This window comes from Acipenser ruthenus, chromosome 6 (assembly GCF_902713425.1).
Source record: "Acipenser ruthenus chromosome 6, fAciRut3.2 maternal haplotype, whole genome shotgun sequence".
NCBI classification, from domain to species: Eukaryota; Metazoa; Chordata; class Actinopteri; order Acipenseriformes; family Acipenseridae; genus Acipenser; species Acipenser ruthenus.
In genome coordinates, this window is record NC_081194.1 from 50,883,024 (window position 1) to 50,910,142 (window position 27,119).

General features: G+C 36.5%; 1 protein-coding gene across 1 annotated transcript in view; it reads left to right on the forward strand.

Annotated features, from left to right (window-relative positions):
* The first annotated feature begins 10,599 nt into the window (after positions 1-10,599).
* Positions 10,600-27,119, forward strand: part of LOC117411588 (E3 ubiquitin-protein ligase pellino homolog 1) — a 49,295-nt gene continuing 32,775 nt past the window's right edge. Inside the window, exon 1 of the mRNA XM_034019247.3 lies at positions 10,600-10,895. The gene's annotated coding sequence lies outside the window, so the exon portion shown is untranslated. The remainder of the gene's footprint in view (positions 10,896-27,119) is intronic.

Below are 27,119 nucleotides of genomic sequence, written 5' to 3' on the forward strand. Positions count from 1 at the left end.
TTGTGGTGATTTGTCGTGCTCCTGATACAATAATGGTAATAGCATTTTGTTATAATTTATATACTTAATTAGCATTATATTCATGTATTTGCTGTTATATCTTCAACTTGTACAAAAAAAAAAAAAATCCAAATACTGTATCTGTTTTAGTAATTAAAATAGGGCCTTCCTGGTGTTTAACAGCCTTATTCAGACAAAAAAGAACTGTTGAACCTTGGTACTCAGAGGTTCAAATTAAATTACCTACCATATATAGCAACGCTGTTTACAGTAGTAGATTCACCATGGGTCCTCTATATTGTACTGTCTAATATGAATTCATCTGGTGCCACAGGAGGAATATCTCTCTTTAGTGATGAGCGGCTGGCCTTTGGGAGACACAAGAATCACTCAGCCAGTCAATTGCTCATTAGTAAACAGTACTTACATCTCCTGTCGACTATGGAGCTGCGAGGAAACCCAAACAAATATATCTTAGGTGTTCTTAGGAGTCGAGAATCATAGGAAAAGCTACAGAAGGAACACCATTACATTAGAGCCAATATTAAATACATGGTTATGAACCAATTAATACTTAAGAACAATATGCCTTCCTGAAAGGATAGAGGCTGGATAATTCAATTGAATTAACAGTGGTAATATGAACGTTCTACATATATAAGGTTGTTGCTAAGCTGTAATTCTTAGAAATATGCAAATATATGCAAATGATGGTGCTGGCATGACATTGTTAGCAGAGTGGCTCAACCTGCTATGGTGGGCCAGTTAGGGTTAACCCTCACTAGGTCAGAGATGCTGAAAAGCTGTGGGGCATATTTGGTTTTGCTTACCTGACCGATGAGGCTACAATAAGGCAGGTTTTTTTACCATTCAAAACAATTGCAGATCTCATATTCTGCATGGAAAAGTGTGAGTGCGGATAGTTAATCAAAAATACAAATGTTGCACAGTGCAAGAGGCTAGTTGGCAGAGTTTTAGTGAGGTAATGAGATGAAACTAAAAGAACAGATGAACGTTTCTTTTATTATTATTATTATTTATTTCTTAGCAGACGCCCTTTTCCAGGGCGACTTACAGTCGTAAACAAATACATTTAAAAAATCACAGTACAAGTAATAATACAATTAAGAGCAAGATAAATACAATGACTTTGGTTCAAGCAAGTACAAGTGTGACAAAATACAATTCAATAATACAGCAGATAACAGTGTCAGTGATAGTTACATCAGGATATAATTAAATACAAAATACTACAGATTAAATAACACTTGGCAGATTACAGTACTCTAAAGTACAAGATTAAATGCAGTAAAAAATAGGGGGCAGATAAGAGCAAGTAAAGCGCATTTAAGGAAGGGTGATAAGTGTCCCAGGGGAAAAACAGAAGAGTTCTACAGGTGCTTTCTGAAGAGGTGAGTCTTGAGGAGGCACCAGAATGTGGTCAGGGACTGGGCAGTCCTGACATCTGTTGGATGGTCATTCCACCACTGCAGGGTGAGGGTGGAGAAGGAGCGGGCTCTGGAGGCAGGGGAGCGTAAAGGAGGTAGAGCCAGCCTTCTAGTGCTGGCGGAGCTGAGAGGTCGAGTTGGGGTGTAAGGAGAGATGAGGGTCTGGAGGTAGCTGGGTGCAGTCTGGTCAAGGCATCTGTAGGCTAGTACAAGAGTCTTGAACTGGATGCAAGCGGTTATCGGGAGCCAGTGGAGTGAGCGGAGTAGTTGAGTTGCGTGGGAGAAGCGAGGCAGACAAAACACCAGTGCCTTCATATGTTTCTTCTGGTGTTAAGTGGAATTTGCAGTGTTGACCTAACAGTTGATCATAAATTCTAAGGCAAAACTAAGAAACTAGGTTAAGTAGACAAGTGTTTTTGGCTAATGTCTTCATTAGAGTTCTGTAAAATATGTGGATCTGTAAAGTCTCTGTCCAGAACCAAACGTCATAAATCTGCAAATCATCCAGTTTATTGACAGTATGCATTATTTAATATTGTTTAAAAGAGACTACACTGCAGGAAGCAGACAACACTGGACAATAGAGCATTTCCTGTCTGCATTCCGTGCTGCTGTGTTGACGGAACAGGTCTTCAAGCAAAATTCAGGTTCCCAGTAACCTCTAACACACTTTGTACAATACAGTACTCTCTTATTGGCAGAATGTGTTGTTGCTTTATTATTACATGACCATTATGAAGTTTACTGCAAAAGTGAGTGCAGTTAGTTAAAGTACAAACATGGTAAAGTATGGTCAAATATGCTAGAATACACTGAAAACCATAAAGCCTGCTAAAAATGACTGTTGCAAATTATTAAACTTACAAAACTTACATATTAGGTATCTCCTGGCTATATATGAAATCCTGCTGTGTCTCACTCCCTACTGAAACGGAACGACACAAAAAGAGACACTGTGTAACACACTGCATTGGTGGCTTCTATCAAAGTTCAATATTAAAAAAAAAGCTGAACTAAGCACCCTTATAAAAATTGCCCACAGTAAAAGCATAGCAAAGTGTAATAAACCATCGTGAAAGCATGGTAAAGAATAGCAAGGTATGGTAAATGAATAGGCAGTGTTGTGTGATACACTACTGTTACGGATTCTGTACACTGTCGGTGAGATGAGATTAGGTTAAAAGCTCTAAAATTACAAAGGCAGACAAGCCTGGCATTCTGGTTAAAACGCTCGCTTGCGGTGCGCGAGGTCGCCGGTTTGCACCCAGCATCTGCCCTGTTTTATAAAGCATATTAATAAACATGGCAAACCAGGGTAAACTATGGTAAATGTATAGTATACCCATAGGAAAAGCATGGTAAAACTGTAAAAATGCAGTGCAAAACTACTGTGGTAAACTTTTATAATAGCAACAAGAAGCAGTGAAAGTGGATTTAAATTTTAATTCCAGTCTTTAATTCTAGCCAGTGCAAACGTGTGGGTGTGAGAGGCAAATGCAAGAGCACAAACAGCAACTTCAGCATTACTTATTTAAAAACAAGCTTTAACATTCCAGCTTTAACTTTCCAGTTCTTATCACACTGCAGTTTGGTTGCTGGTTATTTCAAAATGGCAGTACAAATAAGGCTAGTAGAACAGGGCTGGACATAAATAAAAGGCATGGATAAGAAACAGCAATTCTGTGACACAACAAATATGTCTGCAGATGGATTTCAGCCAATAACTCTTTGTTCCTTGCAAGTTTGTGATATTTAAAACATTAAAACTTTCTGTAAACATAACTGTGTACATGGATACAGTCTCCATGGCAGCGTGACAACAGCAGGCTCAGGCTTCCAAACACTGCAAAAGGGAAACTTAATATTTGGATAAGTGCTAGTACTTGATTTTTATTATGCAGTTATCTCATGGCATGGAATCACAAGCAGGCTTAACAGAGAATGTTTATTCGACATTATGCTCTTACCAAAATTGGTCAACATACAAACATGAATGCACATGAGCCTTGTTGCTATGTTTTGCATTCTAGCAACAGAAGAAGTATTTATCATCATCATTCTTTTCACAAGGCTCTTGTGTGAAGGCTGTCCTTCCCAATGAGAAGTGTGTAGGGTGAGTGAGATGGCATTTTCCAGTTTCGCAACCTCTAGCTCAAGGGCGTGATCAACCTGGGAAAATCTGGCCATGTGACATACATGCAGGATATGTGTAAAGCTATGATTTAATCATTTTAGTACAGGTCTATTTTAGACCTGTCATTATATAATATAGTGATTTAATCAAACTGTGTTCTACTAACAGAGGACCTTGTCAGAGATGGCAAGGCCAGGACATCAAAATTAGTGAGATTTAAAAAAAAATAAAATAAAAAAAATAAAATTGGAGTGACATTTGGCAATTTTAAAATGCACTGCCATTTCCCTTCTTTTAGGAGACTGATAACATTGATGTAAAAAAGTTCCTAAAATGAGTGAAACTTGATCTGCCTGCATTGTTTGTCATGATAACGTAATTTAAGTTGGAAGTGACCAATACAAATCACAGCAAATGCCTTGTGCATCTGTTTGCTTGACATTTTGCCAAAATAATATTATACTATACTCTACTATCCTATACTATACTATACTATTGCTGTCTGGTACCCAATCACCTATTGGACTGTCAATTGGTCAGATATCTATCAAATGAGGGATAATCTTGTAAATTAGGCGCTCTCTGTAGCTTGTGTGAGACAGCAGGGAGGGGTTTAAAACCTCCCTGCAGAAAAACATGTGCGTAAGGCACATTTTTGGTTTGTTAATTGTTTAATTGTCTTTTGTTAATTGTTTTATTGTTAATCATTACCTGCACCTGGCTACTATTGAAAATTGGAGCCAGCTGCAGGGTATTTAAGGAGAGCAGTCAGTCTGCTCAGGGTGGCTGCTAAAGAGGGTAGAAGCCTGACTGTGCTGGTGTGTGGGTACAGCCATAATTTAAAAGGGAAAAAGGTAGAGTGACTCCTTTTCTGTGTATGCTGTTCTGTTTGTTTTTGTTACAGGTAAACAGCTTAGCTGTCCTGTTTTTAGTTTAGGTTCCTGTTTTGTTTTAGTTATTGCTCAAAGAAGAGCTAGGTGTTTGTTTTGTTTATTTTGTTTTTGTGTGTGTTTTATTAAAAATTGCACAACCGTGCTTCAAAAATCCATTTGTGTGTTGGGTCTGTGTTTTTAAAGGTGCAACGAACCGCGGTGAGGGCAACTCTTTTACACTTGTTGGCAGCAGTGCAATAATGTATATAACCTCAATTAAACTTTACTTCATGTCGATGAGTGCTAGTTCCATAGCATTGTTTCTGCATATTTTCTAGCACAGTAGTACTTACAGTATTTGAGTGGCAGCACATGGGTGCAAGTGTTGGATGCTACCATGGGGACATGAACCTACAGAGTGGACAGGGGTACAAAGATAAAAGCTGGTGAAAAATCAAGATATAAGAAAGATCAGTAAGTGTTCCAAATTATAATACTATGTAATCAAACTGATTTTACAGCCTAGGTTCATTTTGTTTAATTGTTGTGCAGGTCATTAATTGTTCGATTTGAAGTACTAGATCACTTTAATATGAACCAAGAGATGTAACAGGAAAGAAAATGGTAAAACCTAACACAATTCTGTTTTCCTTGATTCCTAAATCTCTGAGGTACTTTGAAGACTGTAGAAAGCATTGTTTATTGGCAGGATATCTTTAGTGTAATATGTACCCAAACAGAAACTGTTTGACTCTTGAGTACAATACAATTAGGTAGAATGAACTCATAGTATGTGCAGCTGCTTCAAATATAGTATGTATTATGCATGTATACATGTAGATTAAGGCTACTTTGTTTTATTTTTGGAGACATTTAAAAAAAAACAAAAAACATTCAGACAAGGAAACGGACAATTATAAGCATGAAATTAAATGGTTTGAGAAAAAGTACAAGGAATGCATCTCTAACTACACTGTCATTACAGTGTAATTGTAGCCTATGTGTGGTAACATAGTAATTGTAAATACATAACCTTGTGTAAATATAGGCTTATTAAAGACACAGCAACTGAAAACATTTTTCATTTTGTAATTTAATATAATTTGTAATATAACTACACAGAAATTTGAGCAATTACTATGTTGTAGTGTACAGTAAATAGTGTAATTGTAACGTGTAAAGTGTTACAAAATTACTTTAGGTATTTACTATTCATCTGTAGATGTAATTGTAAGTGACTCTGCAGCTGATACACAGTTCACACACCCTAGTCTCTAAGTTGCCTTGGATAAAGGCGTCTGCTAAATAAACAGAATTTTGAATGCTGTATTAAATATTACAATTTTTATTACACTTCTAAAGTTAATTATATACCAGGTAAGTCAAAGGGAGTGAACTGAACAACAATTGTGTCACTAAGGACATAAAAAATGTTGATAGGCACCAGTATATGTCAATCGGTTCTTAGTCACATTTTAATTATTAGCTGTCTGGCTAGCTGTTTTAATGTGCCTCACGTGGTGGCATTTTCAAACGTAAACCATTATAATCTTAAAAACATTTTGACTTCCGCCTTGATCAGGCAGTCTGAATTAATGATCTGAAGCTTACAGCTGAACATTTGAAATGAAGCAGCGTGAGAGAAATAACAAACAGCTTAGTGGCCAAATATGAACATAAAATTGTCATAAAAATGCAGATCTGCGCAGGGGCAGGGAGCAATCAGAGCAACACAATAATAAAGAGCAGATGTTTGCGTTACCTTTTAACAGGTCAAATTCATTACAAACTCCTTCAGAGCAGTGAGGGAAAAAAATGTCAAAACATTACCTGATTATCAAGCATGAGAATACTGTAGGCGAGCAAGAAAAAAAAAATTCTGACAAGTCATATGATATGTTGCCACTTTTTTCAGTTATTTACATATACCTTGTCACGCATAACTGAAATAATGCTGCTGAACAAAAACAACACAACAGAAAATCTAGACGGGTTCAATTCTTATTTTTTTTGTCGGTTTGCAGTGTATCTGTTCGCTTTGGATAGATTGAAGATGACAAAACCAAAACGTTATGCAACATTTGTTGGAAAACCATAGAATATGTAGGTTAAGTTTTTACTGTCAAATTAGGGAGCATTCAGTTATATGAGACAAAACTGGATCAGTTTCAGCTTGTTTTTTTATCACCAATTTTCTTCCAAATTTACAATGTCCAGTTATGTTCACCGCAGCAATTCCCCATGTAAGCTCAAGAGAACTAAAGTTCAGTGGGCATCTTTCCATCCAACGACTAGCCAAATGTCTCTTTACACCCAGGAACTCGTGAGTCAATGTCAGCAAACCAGCCCTACGGTGGTCATGGCACCTGGCCAGTTGAGTCCACTGTAGTGTGTCGACGAGAAACAGTCCCGGTCGGTTATGTCATGGGAGAGCCAGAGCCAAAGTGACACTCCCTCAGGAATCTACAGCAAAGACTGGTAACTTCGTATAGCCAGCACTGCCCTGATTGTATGACACCCTACACACCAAGTGACAATGCTTATGGCAGGTGAGACACTTGGGGACTCTAGTTTCAGCTTCTTAACTGTCATTTTATGTTCTACCTATAGAACTCTGTGTTGACATTGTCATGAAGGATGCAATATAGACAAAAGGATACTGTTGTTGTTGACATTTTTATCATTCTATAGACACAGTCACTGACCAATTATTTTACGGTAGGTAAATGTAAAACTGTATCATATGTAAGATTTCAGAAGTGTGTGAACGTGATCCAGTTATCACAGGTTGTAGAGGTCTACCTGGTGAAAAAAGGTATTATGCCAATAGTTTTTTTTTTTTTAATTTTTAAATTTTTTTTACATCTGCCTTCTGAGTAATTGCTATTAGTGTTAGATTCTGATACAGATTTGCCACAAACAGCTGACTGGTTTCCAAGCTGATACGGCTGCACGTTTTCATGAATACCAGACAAGAGACATCTGGAATAATTGCTGTTTTTGATAGCCGTGGACGATGCAGTGTCTTTTTTTCAGCACCTGCTAATAGAACAGAGAGGGGAGTGTGCTGTTTTCCATTTAAGGTGAGGCAAGCTCACTAGAGTACTCTCACAAAAGCATGTTTATGAGGTTGACCTGTCAATTCTACAACTACTGTATGTGACAGGCAAACAGGCTGATCTAGCAATACTGGGTAGCATATTTCATGGTAGAGTAATTTGCAAGTAATTCTTGTCATCAATGATAAATTCCTTTTTGTGAGTACCAGCAGAATAATCTAAATAAGCTGATGCTATTGTGTGTGTCATGTGGCCTAGTACAAAGACAATGTTTAGTTCCTTACACAGAGAGTTAAAGGAAGTTAGCCGACAGTCTGCTCTTTCACACAGAGATAAGGTAGCTCAAGGCCCAGAGGCCCAATATTAGGCCATACATTTCTTCTTATCACATGGGTTTTGTTATTTCACCAAATGAATTCTGACTTATGCAATGTGTGTTGTCTCGCTTAAAAATTCTGTCTTGGATTTGAATCAGTATTACCCCCCTCCCCCTCCTTTTTGTTCTCTGTGTGCCTCTGTTTGAATGGATGGCAGTGGGCCATATTGTTGTCATGCAGGGTGATCAAGGGGAAGGCAGACAAGATTATTTTTGATTTGTTGTTTTCATTTTCTTTTCAGTCACCTTTGTCCTGTGACCTACAGTATTCATTGCCTTGGCAGTGTTGCCTAATGTGTCAAAATGGTAGAGGTGGCTCAGACACATAAAGAAGTGCTTACTCCAGTCTTTAATTAACTTTATTTTTGTTTAAATGAGAGCACAACATGTTAATGTTTTAAAATGAGAAATTAGCAGGGTTAATTAAAGACTGCTGGTTACTCTGAAAATATGCAACAGCATGTGGTTGAATCAGTTCATTCACATGAAATACTGTATGTAATATCTGAGGAACCTAACATTGATATACAAAAACATCTGTTTATAGCATAGCATTGCAGCGTTGACAGTTATTAGGGTGTATTCAGGACAAACCTTTTTTTAGGAAAAAACACTATTGATTTTTATGTTTCACACCATGCAGTTGCTTATGCAGTACTTAAGAAGACAAAGTTAAATCAATGTATTTTAAGTTTATTTATAACACTAATAAAGGCAACGATGAGGTAACTATAAAGTAATACAAATGTGTACCAAGCAGTTCAGTGTTGCATGCAGATTTTAGCACGTGATTTTTTTATATGCAACATTTCTTTGCATGTGAACTGCAGAAAAGTTCAGATATTTACATACAAAGGCAGGCATGTTTAATATTTACCAAGCTCATGAGAAGACCAAACCTAGCTAGCTTGATCAATAAAGAGATGCAGTTACTGATTCAAATGATAAACATATTTTTCCAGGAAAACATACACAAGCATGTGTTGAGTTCAGGCAAATTACCACATGGTGCTGTAGTTACTATATCTAGCTGGATCGATCGCTCAGGAGATAAGTCTTTATTTAATAAAATATTTTACCAGAAAACGCTCATGTGATTAAAAGATCAAGTTACACAGTGAAGCCTGACAAACTATGACATTGACACATGGAAAATGAAAACTTAACAAAAGAATACATAATACTAGCTAAATAGTACTTACTGTATTGTAAACAGAACCAAAAACTGGACCTTGATGAAAGGCAGATATTTTAATAGATGTATAGATATTGTTTCAGGCATTAATTGTCATATGCAAGATATCTCAGTTATGACCTATACATATTTGATTTAAGGGAAGTATTTTCTTCATGATTAAAATTACTTATATAACATTTTATATGCATATTTCTAATGAGATGTATGAATATCATACAGTGCCATCTGGTGGTCCAATGTTGTAATGGCTTTTTCCTTTGTGTGGGATTTTTGATTGACACACAAAGTTACCTAATGGCTGAACAATGTAATTGAAACAGTGCACCCTCCACAAATAAAATAAATTATATTCTGTTATATAGAAGTTGTCAAAACCCTAAAGCTTACTATAAAATACTATATGAAGTACTATAGTATTTACAGTAAAGTTTTGGTCACTACTATATTACACAAGTTTCATGAATGAAAAGGTCATGGTTATTATTAACAATAAATTGTACATGTACTAAAGGGCTTTACACAAATTCACTGCTTTAAAATATGTAGCTTTTTTATAGAAAGGGGTGGGGGGTGTATAATTTATAAGAATGGATGTGCTATGGGTGAATGTATAAGAATGGGTGAGTTACATATGACTGGTTAATGGTTAGTTCACAAAACCAATAGTAGTCTAATTGTAAACCAAACACACGTAACCAGCCCCCAGTCACAGTCACATCGCGGTGATCTGATAAATTCAAAATTCTAAAAGGGTATCAATAAGCTACTAACAACCAAACGAGCAAGATGGGCCGAATGACCTCCTCTCGTTTGTAAATTTTCTTATATTCTTATGTTCTTATTACTTGGAACACACTTGATTAAAAAAAAAAACAAAAAAAAACACATATCCTGTACTGTGGCTAAGCGGAATGCTTACTTACAGTAGTAACCAAAACTATTTTTAGGGATTGTAAACACTGGACTGTCATTTAAGTATACTGTATGTAAAGTGCACCGACTAAAAAAAACCACGTTAGAGCACAAAGTTGAACATAATTGTGGAATATGGCGTCTCTTCATCTCTGTAGACAACATTACTGTACTACTAGTAATACACTTTGTAGGCCCATAAATTTTAATGGTAAAGACTTTTGAATAAAAAAAATGTACTTGTAAAAATATTTATTAAAAGTCCAGCTCCTCTGCGCACATTTTATACATTATTTTATATTCTTTCAAATATATATAGTCTTATGCATATTTCCATATTTCGTTACTCCTTTAAAAAAAAAAATGACATACAAAGTTCTAAAAGAAAATAATATAAAATGTCCGTTAAATTATGTTTTTTATCTTACCATCACAACCGAGGAAGTCAATAACCATACAAAACCCGCTCCTGTGGCTTTTATTTTTTAGCCGCGCATCACGGAAGATGTAGTCCATTTTTGCCCCTCCAGTTTACAACGCTTTGAAAAAGACTATAATTCCCACAATTCAGCGTCATAGCATAATTAGTGACGCGACAGGTATTTAGTGACTGTAACCTAAAGGGGCCAGGCAGTGCTCAGATCTGATTACCTGTACACATATTGTGTAATCGATTCGTTACAAAACTAAATACGTTAAAAAAAACAGACATTTTCAAGTTAAAGGTGGCTTGTTTCATTTTAGGGGGAATCCATAATTTGTGTTCACTCTCCTTTGTTTCATCAAGTTTGGACTGGGTGTTTGAATTTATTGCGGACAGACACAAGCAAGGGAGCTGTTGCTGAGTGAATCTCTGTGTACACAGCGAGGCGAGAGACAGTCACGACTCAACCACTGTGAGTATACGATGAACAAGAAGCTTGTCTTTTCTTTTGTTCTTAATTATAGTACTGTACTTCCTTTCGTTCATTTTCCCCGAACTACTACTGTAAAAGATCGGACTAATCTTCTTTCATATTGTGTACTCGAACTAGTGCACTGACATCAGATGTGAAACGACAATTGTAATGTTTAGATGTTGTTTATTTGTTGTATTAATTTTTTGGAAATGAATTGCGAAATCATTGTATGATCCATCACCAATACGACAAACACTTACCGGTACTAAAATGTATAATAATTTTTTTTGGTAAAATACTGACATGTATACGCTGTTCTTATTCTGTATACTCTGATACACACTGTATTTTTTTAAAAGAAATGTCAGTTAAATGTGTATACATTAATGTAGATTTATTTTACTAATCCATTGTCTTTTGAGATAAAGTATAACATACAAAGGAGATTAACATATAATGACATTAGTTGGCAAATTAACCAAAACGTTTCCGCGATTTCCCATATGCTGTTGTTAAATGTTGTCCCTTTCCATTGTTACGAGAGCCTGCATGGAACGAATCTGTTTGTTTTTACTTACGCGTGTTTCCTTGTATTTTTGAGTCAGAGTTATAATAGAAACAAAGACACGCGTTTATTTATGTTTTAAGTGGCATATTTGGCGATGACAAGTTTTTTTGCGTGCATTGTTACTCGTTTTCTTTGTCACTTGTTCATTACCTTACAGCCACATTTGTAGCACAGTTCTCGCTCCCATATTGTTTGTGCTGTCCTGTAATTCGACTGATGGTTAATAATAGTTGTAATGTACATTAATAAATGTCTGTAGAAGTGCGAGTACCGTTAATACTGTAGCATTCTCAAAATATGATATTCGTTTTATATCGTATATTACTGGAGTCCACAATAAAGCATGCCTCATTTACATCCCAGTGAGCATCTGGGATATCATCTTTTGTTCTTTGTTTTTCACTTTGAGTATGCCTGTAGCAATTGGAAAGAGTAAAGTACTTTGTGGTAATACATACATAATTATTTTCCAGCCGTATAATAATGCACATTATCTTGTATGGTGTTGACCATCTGTGCAAACTGTATAGTATTAACATTACAAGAACAAGTAAATCAGCTGATAGACCCAGTATGTTTTGTGAGCAATGTGGGGTGCCCCTGCAAGTTGTTTAGTGTTAGCGAATTGCACAGTATACTTTTGAACACATTTCTGTATGTGCAGGTTATAAATAACTACTGCAATGTTTCCAATCCTGAAATGGTCACCAGATCAGTTTGTTTTTGTCACATTGCTGCTAAGAGATGGTTTCTTCCTGATATGAATTCACACCGCATATGGATTGAAAGGGCACTGGCGTCATTTTTCACTGGTGTCAGTTGTATGAATGTGCATTTGTTAGAGAAAGTTTCCGAAAAGAAGGGTGTGTTGCAGGGCTTATTATATTAGGGATTAAAATGCTCTCCGCATGCAGACATTTAACGAACAGAGCAGCAGTAACATGGATACCAAGAGGCAGAAGAGACACTGAGGTCATTTGGAGCAGACTTTGAATGGCTAATAATGACTGGGATTGCACCGATAAATCTAGAGTTCTTAATCAGGCTTCTGATTTAAGAAGTGAAGCGAATTATGTAAGGAGTGAAAAGGAAAGAGTACTTGAATGGCCTGCACTTGATGTTCAACAGAACTTGAAGAACTGAAGAGCCATTTCGTGGCACTGTACAGTATAGCGTAAAGTATATGAGTCATTACAGCTCAAGTGGGACCTTGGGACCTTGAGCTCCTTATGTCAGTGAATTGTTTTATGTCAGAAAGCGCTTACAAGTGCCAAGCACCTTTTCCCACTGGGATTACCAGCATGCAAGGTGTGGTTTTTCAGCACCCTGAATTAATCCTCCTCATTCAGCGTCTCTCCTGGCTATGCCGTGGAAGTGTAAAATAAAAATATCCATCAAAACCTGTTAAACACTTTCTATTTAAAATAATACTACAGATATAATAGACAGCACAAGGAAGAAATGATTAACGTCTTATAAATTTTCTAATTCAAATGTAGTCTTTGGGTTATTGTTTTAGCAGTTCTTACAGGGATCTGACACTGTTTGCACGGTAAACCAAAGCCTGTACAGACGGCTGTAAAGTGTGAAATGTGGAGGAGAGAGTAGTATCAGTCGAAGGACAATGCACCCTGTGTGACGTGCGGGAGAAGAGAGGTGACAGGGCCCATACAGCTCTCCCCTAATGAAGTGTGAGGGTATTCAAGGGGCTAGCCAACAGAGGGGGCTGCAACAATACACTGAATAACCCAGGACTATTATTCAAATGACAGATAGGATGACTCATTTAGGGTTGGTTCTGTAAAGTACTAACAGTCATTTCTTGATGGTTGGCTATTTTGTCCCTTATTGTGAATCGTCTCTTAAAGTAAATAAATGAATGAGGTGACAGAAAGGGAATCATGCTTCTGTGTCTTGGGAAGGTAGTGGTCTTGATACCTTATTTTATTTAAAGGCTCAAACTTGTAAGTTTCAGAGACACTCCACATTCCTCCTGCAGTTGGCTGCTGAAGCAGTTTATCCTCCAGAGTAAGTTTTCATGTCAAAAAGCACACAGCTCAAAGTCATGTTGGACGATATTTGCTGTTATTGATTATCGGCTATCAATTCTCACTATAATTGGCTGAATACCGATAAATAAAATAAGCCATTTCTTGTAACTTGGCTTGTTATTGCTAACTTGTTTACAAAAAGCAAAAATAACACAACCAAATTTAAGTTTGTTTGGTAGCTTTTCAAATTTCAAAATATAGGCTACACAATAAAAAAAAAAGTTTCAAAAAATGCTTTCCAGTTTATACAAGTTCTAAATTGCGATTCAAGAATATCAGCTGTTGAACAGTTTCAGCAGAAAAAAAAATGGAATATGCCATAAATATTTAGTATATTATACATTTAATCAGTTGTTTTCCGTAGTTTTATCTTTGCCACACTGTACAGCAGTCTTTCTTACCGTACTTCTTTATATATATATATATATATATATATATATATATATATATATATATATATATATATATATATATATATATATATATAATCTCTGTATATATGTGTGTGTGTTTTGATTCAAATGTTTTGATTCAAACACAGGCTCCCTTGAGAGAGATATGTACAACATATCGAAACTTTGGGCAGCTGGCTCTTTGAGCTAATATATATATATATATACAGGGGCGTGCACAAAGGGGAGCAAGCAGGGGCACTGGCCCCTCCAATAATCATCTCCAAAATATTAATTTCTGCTTATCAATGTATTGCGTTTTCCCTTTCTGTCACTGACACTCACAACCTGAACGCATTTCCTCATAACGTGCAGTTATGGACACACGTGTACTCGGTTTGCACACGTTCCCCCATAACGTGCATCTAAGGACTGGCGTGTGTGTCCCCTTAATGTTTGAGTCCAGCTGCAGTAGTACAATTAGTGGAAAAACTGCACATTTTTAAAATGATGCTATTTTATGCTAAACTGAAAATTGTTAATATACTAAGGAAAGCACTTGTGAAGCTGAATCAAGAATTTCAATGCAGAGCTTCTGAAATGCGGTATGATTTATTTGCACACCACATTGAGCCTATTTTAATGCTCAGGAATCAGACAATGCAATATCTTTGCCAGAACTCATGAAGGTCTGTAAAGAACATGACCTGGGGCTTCTGTATCCTGATGTATTCAACCTATTGGTGCTTTTGGCCACGCTGCCTGTTACAGAAAGATGTGTCAGTGTTACAAAGCTCCACAGCGTATGGACTTTCATTGAAATGGTGAGTGTAATGCTATTTATTTATATAACCATATCAACACATGCACACACATTATATATTAAATACAGAAAAATACGTTTTAAGTCACAATAAGAGCTGGCCAAGCCGAAAAAGACAGGAAACTGTCAAGTGAAACCACCACTGAGCTCTTACTTCACCCATGTTCTGACAAGGCTTTCCAGCACACACTGCTTACGGTGGGTTCACTTCAGACAACATAGGTAGTCACCACCACCAAAATCTTTAGGGGCATCTGGCTCCTAGACTTCAAAATTTGGTAGCCAACAAAAAATTTAGGGGCCAACTGAAATATTCTTCATTCTATAACTCCAGCTATTTTGTAATGCATTGTTCTACTGATATTAAAATAAATGTATACATCAATGTACTTATATAAAATGTACTAACTATTCAACAACCAGACATTTTTCTCTATGATATAAAAAAAGAAACATCTTTCATGGTAGACTGCAAAAAAAAAAAAAACAGCACATTGAAAGTTGAACATCCCTCTTTGACTGACTACAACAGCCAAAAGATATACCAAAATACCTGATGCTGGGAGTTGCACTAGTGTAATAACAAAAGCAGCGATGGAAATAACTCTTATTGCATAGCAGTTTCTCCCATTCCAGATTTTACTACAAGAGGAGGTGTGGTCCAGTGGTTAAAGAAAAGGGCTTGTAACCAGGAGGTCCCCGGTTCAAATCCCACCTCAGCCACTGACTCATTGTGTGACCCTGAGCAAGTCATTTAACCTCCTTGTGCTCTGTCTTTCGGGTGAGACGTAATTGTAAGTGACTCTGTAGCTGATGCATAGTTCACACACCCTAGTCTCTGTAAGTCGCCTTGGATAAAGGCGTCTGCTAAATAAACAAATAATAATAAGCTTGATTCGCCACACTGTATAGGTAACAAGCACAGGTGAATCATATTAAACTCTTAGTCAAACCAGGAATGATCAAACTGCGATACAATGGGAGTCTTATTTCCATCCCTGAGAAGTGCAACACATTTAAAGAATTTACATACTGAATAAAAAATGATGTTATAACTTCTATTATTTCACCTGGCTTTGTAAAGTTATAAATTACTAAACAAACAAACAAAAAAGATGATACTGGACTGGTACAAAAACAATTCATATGAAATCAAAGCACAACTACTGCAATATGATATGAAGGCCATATTTTGACCATACCTGTATATTACAGGTCAAAAAAAAATCAAAACAAAAATGTAACACTGTGTGATTTTTAATAAAAATTACTGGTGGCACATTTTCGTGCTAAGTTTTGGTGTCTAAAACAACTATTCAATCAGTGCTACATTTCTGTACATTTTAGGTTCGCTAGTGTGCTGCCTTCAATAGGTGGCAGCTTCCTCAGCTGCCTTTATTATCAGCTGCCTTTATTATGAGCTACTGGACGACACAGAATGCTCTCCTCATCACCCGTAACAAAAACTGATGTATGCTAGTGCTTGTTCTGATTTGCCACGAGTATATTTTTTAAACGTAGTGCAGCCGGTAAACCATATGTGATTTACCAGCAATCTTTTCTACACAGGGTCATAGAATCGTTTCGCTATTTTAAACCAGCTGAATGAAACGAATGTTTTGGGGGGTTTTGGTCGGATTACTGTTTCTAAAATTTTAGTGTATTGCATTTTTGGATTTGTTTGTTAACTTGACGGTCGGATCACAAAAAAAAAAAAAATCCTAAATCCATTTCACAGGTTTTATTTTACATCCCGCCGCCCTCGTCACATGGCGTGTACTCTTCGTATTTCTGGCAGCTCACAATGTCAACGTAGTTACATTGCAACAACAAAAAGAAAAGTAACATAGAAGGGGTGTTTGTGTTTCGTGGCAGCGCTACAATATGTCCAAGAGGGTTTTTTTTTTTTTTTTCATGACGAAACCACATTTTAATTTTGTATCAGCCTCCCCACAGTCGCTCATGGCGAGTGCAAAAATAATATATGATCGCCGAGACATATATATATATATATATATATATATATATATATGTATATATATATATATATATATGTATATATATATATGTAGATGTATATATGATGTGTGTGTATTTGATTGGAAATTCTGGCATGTGATTAAAACCTCATCATAGGTGTAAAAATAGATTAACTATTGCCCAAACCTCCTTACATACCAGGCAATAGTCTCCCTGTGTCATGTGATTGGTTCAAATCACTGTCAGTTCTGCCCTTTTTCAAAGGAATTCCCTTCTCCCCTGCACTTCTCACAACTAGAGAAAATGGCTGAATGTGAAAACCCCTACTGAAATAGCGATTCTATGAGTTAAGAGAATTACAAAACATACTACAAAAGAAAGATACTCCAAACACTAAAATGGTGATTAAAATGTCACTATTACTGTTTTCTGACATTTAAACAAATTCAACTTGACGATGTAAACAAATTTGACATCCAGGATATAAACTGGGTTATGCAGCAGTCAACAAGCCAGACGCCAAAAAATGTTTAACTATGCGTTTCTGTTATTTATTTGTTACTTATTTACTTATGCTGTATCAGCTATATTTAAACACAATATATTAAGTCATATTTACTATCCAACCTGCCTCTCATTATTTTGACTGACTCGTATATTAAAATTATGTACTGCAGACTCGTAGTTGAAAATGAAGTGCCTCTCGGGAAGACTATTGCTACCTCCAGGCTTCGGGCTTTATAGGCCCCGGTCAGTAATAATAGTCTGGGCAATAATTTTCCATTATATGGACTAGAGAGGAGGGCTATTTGCTATGTATGTATTTGTGCTGGGACAAATATCTGAATATTCGAATGAGTATTTGGATCCAAAAATCAGATTCGTATTCGCTAGACAAATACCTTGCACTTATTTACTGCCTCACCAGAAGTTGTGCATCAGTTTAAAAAATGGCAAATGAAAAAGAGCTCTGTGATATGTATATAAAAAAAAAACTAAAAAACTAAAAAACACAGGATCAGCACAGCAGCTCTTGAGCCTCTAAAGTTTTACACAGCAAAAAGTAAGCAAACCAGATTATGTGCGCACGCATAGTGATCTCTATCGATGGCCATCTGGGCCAAAAAAAATTCTTTACTAATAACTTGTCATCTAAATAAAATAAAACAAAGCATTCATTGAGTAACGGTTATTCTCCTTAATTTGAAATACTATTTTATTTATATAAATATATAATCACACTTTGCTTGATTCATGGGCTTGCAGCGATCCTGAATTTTTGAAAGGTTACTCTGTCGAAACTGACGGGTTTCATTTGTTATGTTGTTGCTAGAAAGTGTATTTTGAGAAGTGAAAGCATGTTTGTCATGCAGGAGGTACTTCAGATTAGATGTTCTGTAGCCTACGTTTGTGATACTGAAACTCAATTTTACAGTAGACAGTTACAAGTTTTTTTTTTTTAAATAAACTTCCCATTCATAAATCCTTCACTTTTAGTACTTTCTGTAAAAACACGACTGCACACCTTGCGTTGCATGCGCTCGAGTATATTAAAATGGTGCCGCAGGGAATGAATTACCTTATGATAAGAGGGTCAAGACAGAGTGTGATTAACGCATGTTAAAAAAAAAAAAAAAAAAAAAGAATCTCCAAAGAAACTAACACATTATTCGCAGAATTTAACTGTGATAAATTGACAGCCCTTATATATGTATAAATATATCAAATACACATACATTTGAACATGGTAATAAAAACAGTTATTTGCCATATTGACATCTACAGTTCTACAAAAATTGTTATCTTTGCTTTGATGCAAAGTGCTTGCTGTGCTAAGGGGAGTTAAGTTCCTGAGAACAGTAAAGTGACCATTGTTGAAGGTGTGTGTGTTTGTTTTGTTTTTTTGTAGATTAGTTATAATGGGAGTTTTACTCTACAGTTTTACTAAAATATTTTATTCCAACTAATACGACGCATCTAAAAGAGTGCCCCATGTGGGAGCACAAGTTAGACAGTACAACAATCCATTCACATTGCATTGCCTTACATTACTGACATTAACCGCAAGAAGTGCAACAGGCACAATAGCCATAGGGGTTTTTGGGACCAGTCGATGGAGCAATTCAGCCATTCTCTAGGCCTTCATTGTGAGACAATGCCAGTGGTGCTGAATTATGTGGTCATTTTTTTTTTCATGTACTATTTTACAGTTTTTTTATTTTTTACCGTTTCCCATCTGGGGACTTTTAGTGTTCTACTGTTAGGATTTGTTGGTTGTGGAACAGATGGTGCTATATTATTATTATTATTATTATTATTATTATTATTATTATTTATGTTAATCATATCTCTGAAGAGGGTTTGCCATACCAGTGCTTCCTCTGGTATATAGGTTTAAGAAGAATATATAGTTAATTTCTGCCATTGTAGTTCAATTAAAGATACTTCCATAGTAAGTATTTAATTTGTGGTTGTCACTTGTTGACAAAATTCACATCTTATAGGCTTGTGTTCTTTAAGCTTAGCAGACAGTGCACTGTTTCCAAGTGGTCACATGGTGTAATGGCTGCAAAGAACAGAAAAAGAAAAACAATTCACCTTGTATTTGATTGTTGGTACAGTAAATACTATAAATATGGCTAGTGAGACGTGAAGTCTGAATACAACTTTTCTTTTTTTTTGGAAGGGTTCTGAATGAAATGAAGGGGATATGTTTCAGCCCCAGGGGTCTGTCGTGGTCTCTGGCAGGTCTGCTGATTTGCTGTAGCTCGCGTTCTAGAACCTTTGCTTAAATTGGCATTTAGTGAAGAGTTCCCCAGTTATTGCATGATGATTTGTAACCACTCTGGGAACAGGGCTGCCCCACTAATCCACACTGGAATTTTCATCACCGCTTTGTGAGAACTGTTACTGAAGCAGCAGCTTAATTTTTGCCAAGGTCAGAATGTTATGTCGAGGGAAACGTTGGAGAATTTAGAGGGAGATGGTCCGCCCCCCATATCAACTAAAAAAGAGTATGTGTATCCCTCCACTGTAGAGTACAGGGCTACCCAAGATCATTCCATTCCATTCCATTCCTTCAGGCTTCAAAGTTTTGTGACGTGGCAGGAATATCAGTGGCATGTTACCTGCATGGCTAATTCCTTGGATCTCTCTCTCTCAGCTTGCAGCAGTACATTGACATGAAACATTTGAAACTATTATTGGAAAATGCAGTTAAGTTTGTCAAGAGTGTTTGTAAGTGAAAACTAGGTCAGGCAGTTTGAGTGGAAAAAATTTAACCTTTTTCCATAAGATCTGTTTTCTGTTTCCTTCTTCCCTTGTTTTCATAGCACAAGTATTCACAGACACCAACAAACATATTCATACAGATTTGTGCATATACAGTACACAGCTCACACAGTTTGTCATTTTTTTTCATTTCTTTTTTAAATACTACTCTTTGTTTGTAAACCATGCTGTAGTGTCTTGCACTTCCTGGGTCATTTAACCTGGAGGGTGGAATTATCCCCACCCCTTCTCATTGGCTTTTTACCGGTCAACAAACCAATCATCTGCTTCCCCTATTGACTGATGTGCTTTCAGCCAGTAACATGCTTTAGTCCAGAAGACACTGCTGGGATGAAAGTGCAAACCTAAAGTAGTACCAAACATCATATTTTAAAATGGAAATACATGCTTGCCATCATGTGTTTCTTTCAAAACTGCACATTTGAGACCTCTACGAAGTACAAAACAGGTCAAGTGTATGAAGTTATTTTGTTAGCTGCAATTACTTTAAGGAGATTCCAAACCATGTTTTTACCAGGATGCGATCAAGACAAATGTTGAAGATACAGTTTTGGCCCTGAATCTGAAGCAGGTGGCCGGTTGTACAAGTGCCACACTGTGGGATGTTAATCAGCAAGGCTGTCATAATGAGGACACACCTGGCTGCTGAACCTTACTTAATCTCAAAGTACCACAGATCTTGGTGTCCCAGTTTTATTGTTGCTTCAAAATGTATTTGAGGATAAAGATTGTACAATAAAACTATTGCCCTTTCTGTACAAAGTAAAATAAATAAATGGTTCTGTGTTCTTAGGTAAGCTGCACATTTACATAACCATGTGTTATTTTAAAGGCTAAATTGGACCTTAAAAGGCTCAAATGTAGGACCAATCCTCTGTTTTACTGTAATCCAGTTTCATTCCACAGAAGTCTATTAATGTTTATTGGGACTATAGCAGGGCTGGAGCCATGCACATGGTGGCTTCTGTGATTGTTTATTGTAAATATGGGTGTTGTAAGTGTATAAATAATAGTGGGATTGGTTTTAATGGGGAACCTGACGCTCTGTGTGTAGCACCCTGCCTGCTATGTTTAGTTGCAGGAACGAGCAGTGTGTGTGTGTGTGTTTACCAGCTGCGAGATCCTAATCAGCAGGTGTGCGTGGTGCAGCACCAGGAATAAAAGGGTCCTGATTATACTAATCTGGGCTGCTGAACGACTGGGTTCAGGAAACGAAGCGACCTCTAATGGCCATCGTGTGTATATACTCTGAGGTCCCGAGGTGGTCAGGGGTTTGTTCCGGGAGAAGGCAGCTGAACGCCCCAACGATCGTGTGTATAATCCGAGGTTGGAGTTGGGTGAACTGCCTGAGGAACAGGGAGTTCGTTTCGGGATAATAGATCCCACCCAGTAGAGCAGACAGGTGTGGAAGAGGGACTTCCATTTTAGCTGAGTAGAGCCGTTTTCACTGCACCTTTTATTTGAGTTTTTTGTACGCCAAACCGTATGTCCCCTGTGAGCTACCATTGCTGGTAGCGTCACTTGTGGGTTACTCTGTACGTGAATGTAAATAAACTTGTGGGGTGTGTCAATCCCAACCATCTGTCTCCGTCTCCTGTCAATCAAGCAGCGGACACGCATGTCCTCCAGAGAATTGTCATACAAATCACGTCTCCTATCATCACATGTAGCGAGGCCCCTGTTACAGGGACAAAAAACTATAAGACCATGCAGCAGCACAGCACTTTGCCACCCATAATTCAATGATTTTTTTTTAGGCAACACCATGGTATTTTCAGCTGTGACTTTTACAGCAGTGATGTGGGATATGATGCACTTGTATTTTACTGACTTTGTTTCAAGAGGCATGGATGAACAGTTGTGGTTTGTGTTGTCATACTGAATTAAATAGTAATATCATTCTGCCAAGTTCGATTTTGAACACACTTCAAAAATGTCTTCCGAGGGGCTGTAATGACCACAGAAATTATTAAAATTTAAAGGGCTATGTGTTTTATATTTATTAAGACCACAATTGTATTCAGGAAAATTAATTTAAATACAAAGTCCTTTGACCTAACCCTATTCAACAGGGCGTACTGTTTAACCTGAAAAGACAATCATCTAATCGCTTCCATTAAACAGGTACTTTTTGAACACCTCTGCAGATGTTATCTGGGCAAACCACTTTCACTTCACAGAAATGTCAGGTTACCTTGTAAATATATGTGGGCATGCGTGTCTATGAAACTGGGTCAAGGGTTGCTTTGACAAATAGAACAAGCAATAGAAAAAAAAAACAGCTGCTTATTGGCGAAAGCAGAACTCCACAAATCGGAAATGTTGCAACACGGGGAGTGAACAGAAAATTGTGACCAATGTACCAGTTTGCACTTAACTCTTGCAGGGTCATTTCCTGTTGTAAAACACCTGATTTTTAAAAATACATATTTTTAAGGCAACTTTACCCCACTCTCAACTAATAAACAATGTAGTCTGCTAAACTCATTTGAAAAAACGAATGTATTTGATGCAATACTTTGACAAAACATGTTGAACATTGTCTGTATGTAGTTTTACAGTTACAGTATTTATTTGTCTGGCTTGAAGGACTTCAATTGCCAATAAGATCTATACAGATTTAAACATGTTAAAAACAGACTCATTACAGTTTTTAATCCAAAGCTTCCCTTGCTTTTGATGTATGGTAGGCCTACAAAGGTTTAAAGCCCAGTGATGTGATTCTTACTGCTGCCTATTAAAACTACTCACTGGAAATCGTGCAAAGCAAATTGGCTTTGATGTAATAATAATAAAAAAGAACTAACCAACATTTTTTTATATATAGATTTGTCTTTCTTTTTTTTTTTCTCTCTGTGCTTTTAAGTGGTTTACTACAGGTAGGCCTACCTGTTTTTACAATGCAGGATGGGTTGAGGGGTCAGCCTCTTTCGAATGCTGTATTGCAAAGGAACTTGAACTATGTGGAATGCATATTATTTATTGTTTTGGACTGTGTGGTTCAGTCTACAAATACAGTACAGTACAGTACCTCCCTCATCAAAGAATTCTTGTTTCTCAACTTTGTTTCCATAATGTCTCCTAAGGATGCCTTGCTGAATGTTTTGAATGCCAGCCCCCACGTTTCCCACTAAGAATTGCCAAGTCATTTTTATTTATTTATTTATTTATTTATTTATTGATTGATTGATTGATTGAATGTAGTTTTTATTTAATTTTTCCTCTTGCAAAATATTAATGTTTTCAAACCGTTTGTCATACTGTGATGAAACTAGCTAAGGCCCTGTTGAGTGTATCGGGGTCTCCAGAGGCTGGCTGTTGTGTCACAATTTCATATAGAAAGCTGTTAACTCAAGTGTAAGGAAACATGATTTGCCATACGTTTGCACAGGCTGTTGAGAGTCTCTGCATCTAGGGGGATTAAGGTATTTTGTAGGAGGAATGGATGTCACAACATGCTTGCTTTTAGTATGCAGGCTTTGGTTGTCTAACATTTTTAGTTTGGATGTTTTTATTTTTTTGTGTTCTCACTTAATCTTTCACAGTTTACGCACTAGGAGTGGGGGTGGCAAAGCTCTCTGGGGAACAGTATTAGCAGCTAATTTACTGACTTCAAAACCCTTTGTCCGGAGTTGTCAAGCCCCATGGGATTTAACATGTACAAACAGATAGATTCTCAGTGGACAGTACCTTGAAAAGATGCTTTTGATAAGGTTGATGTGAACGTCTTCATGTAAACCCAGATCCTATTGGAAGGCTGGGATTCAATCAGTCTTTTTTGCTTTCTTTTGTTTGCAAGTTTTGAGTTAATCTGATATGGTATCAACTATGTACTGTTTGTGACGTTACTACTGTAAGAGTTTTTAATAAGGCACACCTGAGCTTGTTACCTATCACTGTGGTTAATGAAGCTGGTAGTAAAACCTGGCATGGGTGAAACTGCTATGCAAGAGGTGTCATTTCCAGCCATTCCAATAGTAAATACTGAATAAGACACCCTCGAACTTAAGACGCAGTCCAAATTTCCCCACCCTCAATTTGAGGAAAAATAAAACATCAAGTAATTATGCATTTACAAAGATACAACCTCAATTACGCATATGGAGGCAGTTTGCGGCTGTATGCTATCACACAGAGCATTAGAATTATGTGCTGCTTCCCATTTCCAGTCATGATTACTCACACCCGTGAACTCGGGTAGTCACGTCTTTTGTTGCGTATGTTAAACATCACTATACTCTACTCGAATTTAAGATGCAGGCTATTTGAGAAGCAAAAAGTGGTGAAAGTGCAACTTCAATTCGAAGGACTATGGTAATGTGGTGATGTAGTTACTGTATACTATGTGTCTGCTGTTTTATTGATTGTGTAGTAATATGTGTGTGTTTGAATGCTTTTATAAAGCCCCTGAACTACCCAGTAACAGGTAAACTAGTGGGCCTAATAGCTTGTTTTGCAGCTGAATTAATTCACTGGCTTCTTTATGACAGGCTTCATCTAAAATGTTTCAGGTTCAGCATTCATTGTAAACACTGCACAGTTGGTAGAGGGTGATTTAAAAAGTATATAAAACCTTAAAACGAAATATTTTATAGCATCACCAACAAATGGGGTAAATTCTGCAAGGAGATTTATGCATGCTAAATAGGTCTGTTCTGAAAAAAGTCCCAGATTCACCACAAGCCATTACAGTATAATGTCACAAAAGTACTCAAAATTCTCAATCAGATTATATGGAAATCACACTTGTTTCTCATAGATGGTTTGTAAAAAATATGAATACAGTACAATTCTTTGAGTAACAAAAAAATATTCTATTGATATAAATTAAGTTATTGAGATTTTTAGTGTGTCACTACACACCATGTGTTGAATGTCATTTTTTTGTCCTGAATATATGGTTTAATAAAGCTAATTATTATATTCATAAGTGACCGCTGTAGGGTTTGTGTATGCTTTAAACTACTCTGTTACTGTAGCAGTTTCTGGGAACACAAAATGCTGAGAAACTAATGACTTTAACTCCAGTACCTCTTATTGCTAATTAATGGGTTGGGAATAAGAAAACGTTCATAAACTTTTTGAAAAAGCAAAGCACGTGTGTGGAGGGGTACTGTCGCCCCTGTGCGTATTTTGTGTTGTATGTTGGTGCCCGGGTGTGTGTAATGGGTTGGGAATATAGAGATAGCAGGGAGGGAATTAAATAACTTTAGCATAAGAGGCAGAAGTGTTTAAGGGACTAGGAGCTCTTAAAATAAACAAATCCCCTGGGCCGGATGAGATCCTCCCAATAGTACTCAAGGAAATGAAAGAAGTTATTTACAAACCGCTAACCAAGATCATGCAACAATCTCTTGACACAGGGGTTGTACCGACAGACTGGAAAATTAACGTAATACCGATCCACAAAAAGGGAGACAAAACCGTACCAGGTAACTACAGACCAATAAGCCTGACTTCTATTATATGTAAACTTATGGAAACTATAATAAGATCTAAAATGGAAAATTACCCATATGGTAACAATATCCTGGGAGACAGTCAACATGGTTTTAGGAAAGGGAGATTGTGTCTAACTAACCTGCTTGACTTTGGATAATTGCAAAGCATACGACATGGTTTATTTAGATTTCCAGAAAGCTTTTGACAAAGTCCTGCATAAAAGATTAATTCTCAAACTGAATGCCGTAGGGATTCAAGGAAATGCATGCACATGGATTAGGGAGTGGTTAACATGTAGAAAACAGAAAGTACTGATTAGAGGAGAAACCTCAAAATGGAGTGAGGTAACCAGTGGTGTACCACAGGGATCAGTATTAGGTCCTCTGCTATTCCTAATCTACATTAATGATTTAGATTCTGGTATAGTAAGCAAACTTGTTAAATTTGCAGACGACACAAAAATAGGAGGAGTGGCAAACACTGTTGCAGCAGCAAAGGTCATTCAAAATGATCTAGACAGCATTCAGAACTGGGCAGACACATGGCAAATGACATTTAATAGATAAGTGTAAAGTATCGCATACAGGCAATAAAAAATGTGCATTATATATCATATCATATTCGGGCAGCAGTGTGGAGTAGTGGTTAGGGCTCTGGACTCCTGACCGGAGGGTTGTGGGTTCAATCCCCAGTGGGGGACACTGCTGTTGTACCCTTGAGCAAGGTACTTTACCTAGATTGCTCCAGTAAAAACCCAGCTGTATAAATGGGTAATTGTATGTAAAATAATGTGATATCTGTATAATGTATGTAAAATAATGTGAATCTGTATAATGTGAAATAATGTAAAAATGTGATATCTTGTAACAATTGTAAGTCGCCCTGGATAAGGGCGTCTGCTAAGAAATAAATAATATGGGAGATACTGAAATAGAAGAAGGGAACTATGAAAAAGACCTAGGAGTTTATGTTGACTCAGAAATGTCTTCATCTAGACAATGTGGGGAAGTTATAAAAAAGGCCAACAAGATGCTCGGATATATTGTGAGAAGTGTTGAATTTAAATCAAGGGAAGTAATGTTAAAACTTACATACATACATAAATATATATATATATATATATATATATATATATATATATATATATATATATATATATATATATATATATATATATATATATATATATATATACATACACATATATATATATATATATATATATATATATATATATATATATATATATATATATATATACATACATATATATACATACATATACGTGTTTCTCGTTTGTGTTTCTCGATACAAACATTAGATGGTTGTATTCGTTATTTTCTGAAATGCCTCAATTAAACAGTACCCAACTTCCTGAAAATGTTGTGTAGTGATTTTTATATAGACTGTATGTATATATATTTTTTTATATACTCGGGTTAATGTTTTTGATGTTATAAACATTTAAAATGTCACACAATTATGCAGAGATGGGACGTAAATGGTAATGTGATAAACATTTACAGTGCAGACTGTTTAGGATTATAACTTTGCTGAATAGAAAGCGAATATGTGTGTTTCCAAAGAGATTCCTAAATACTGTCTTTTTTGATTCTGTGCATCTAGACCTAAACCAGCAGTGTGTCAGTCACAAACTGTTGTGACCATAATTTA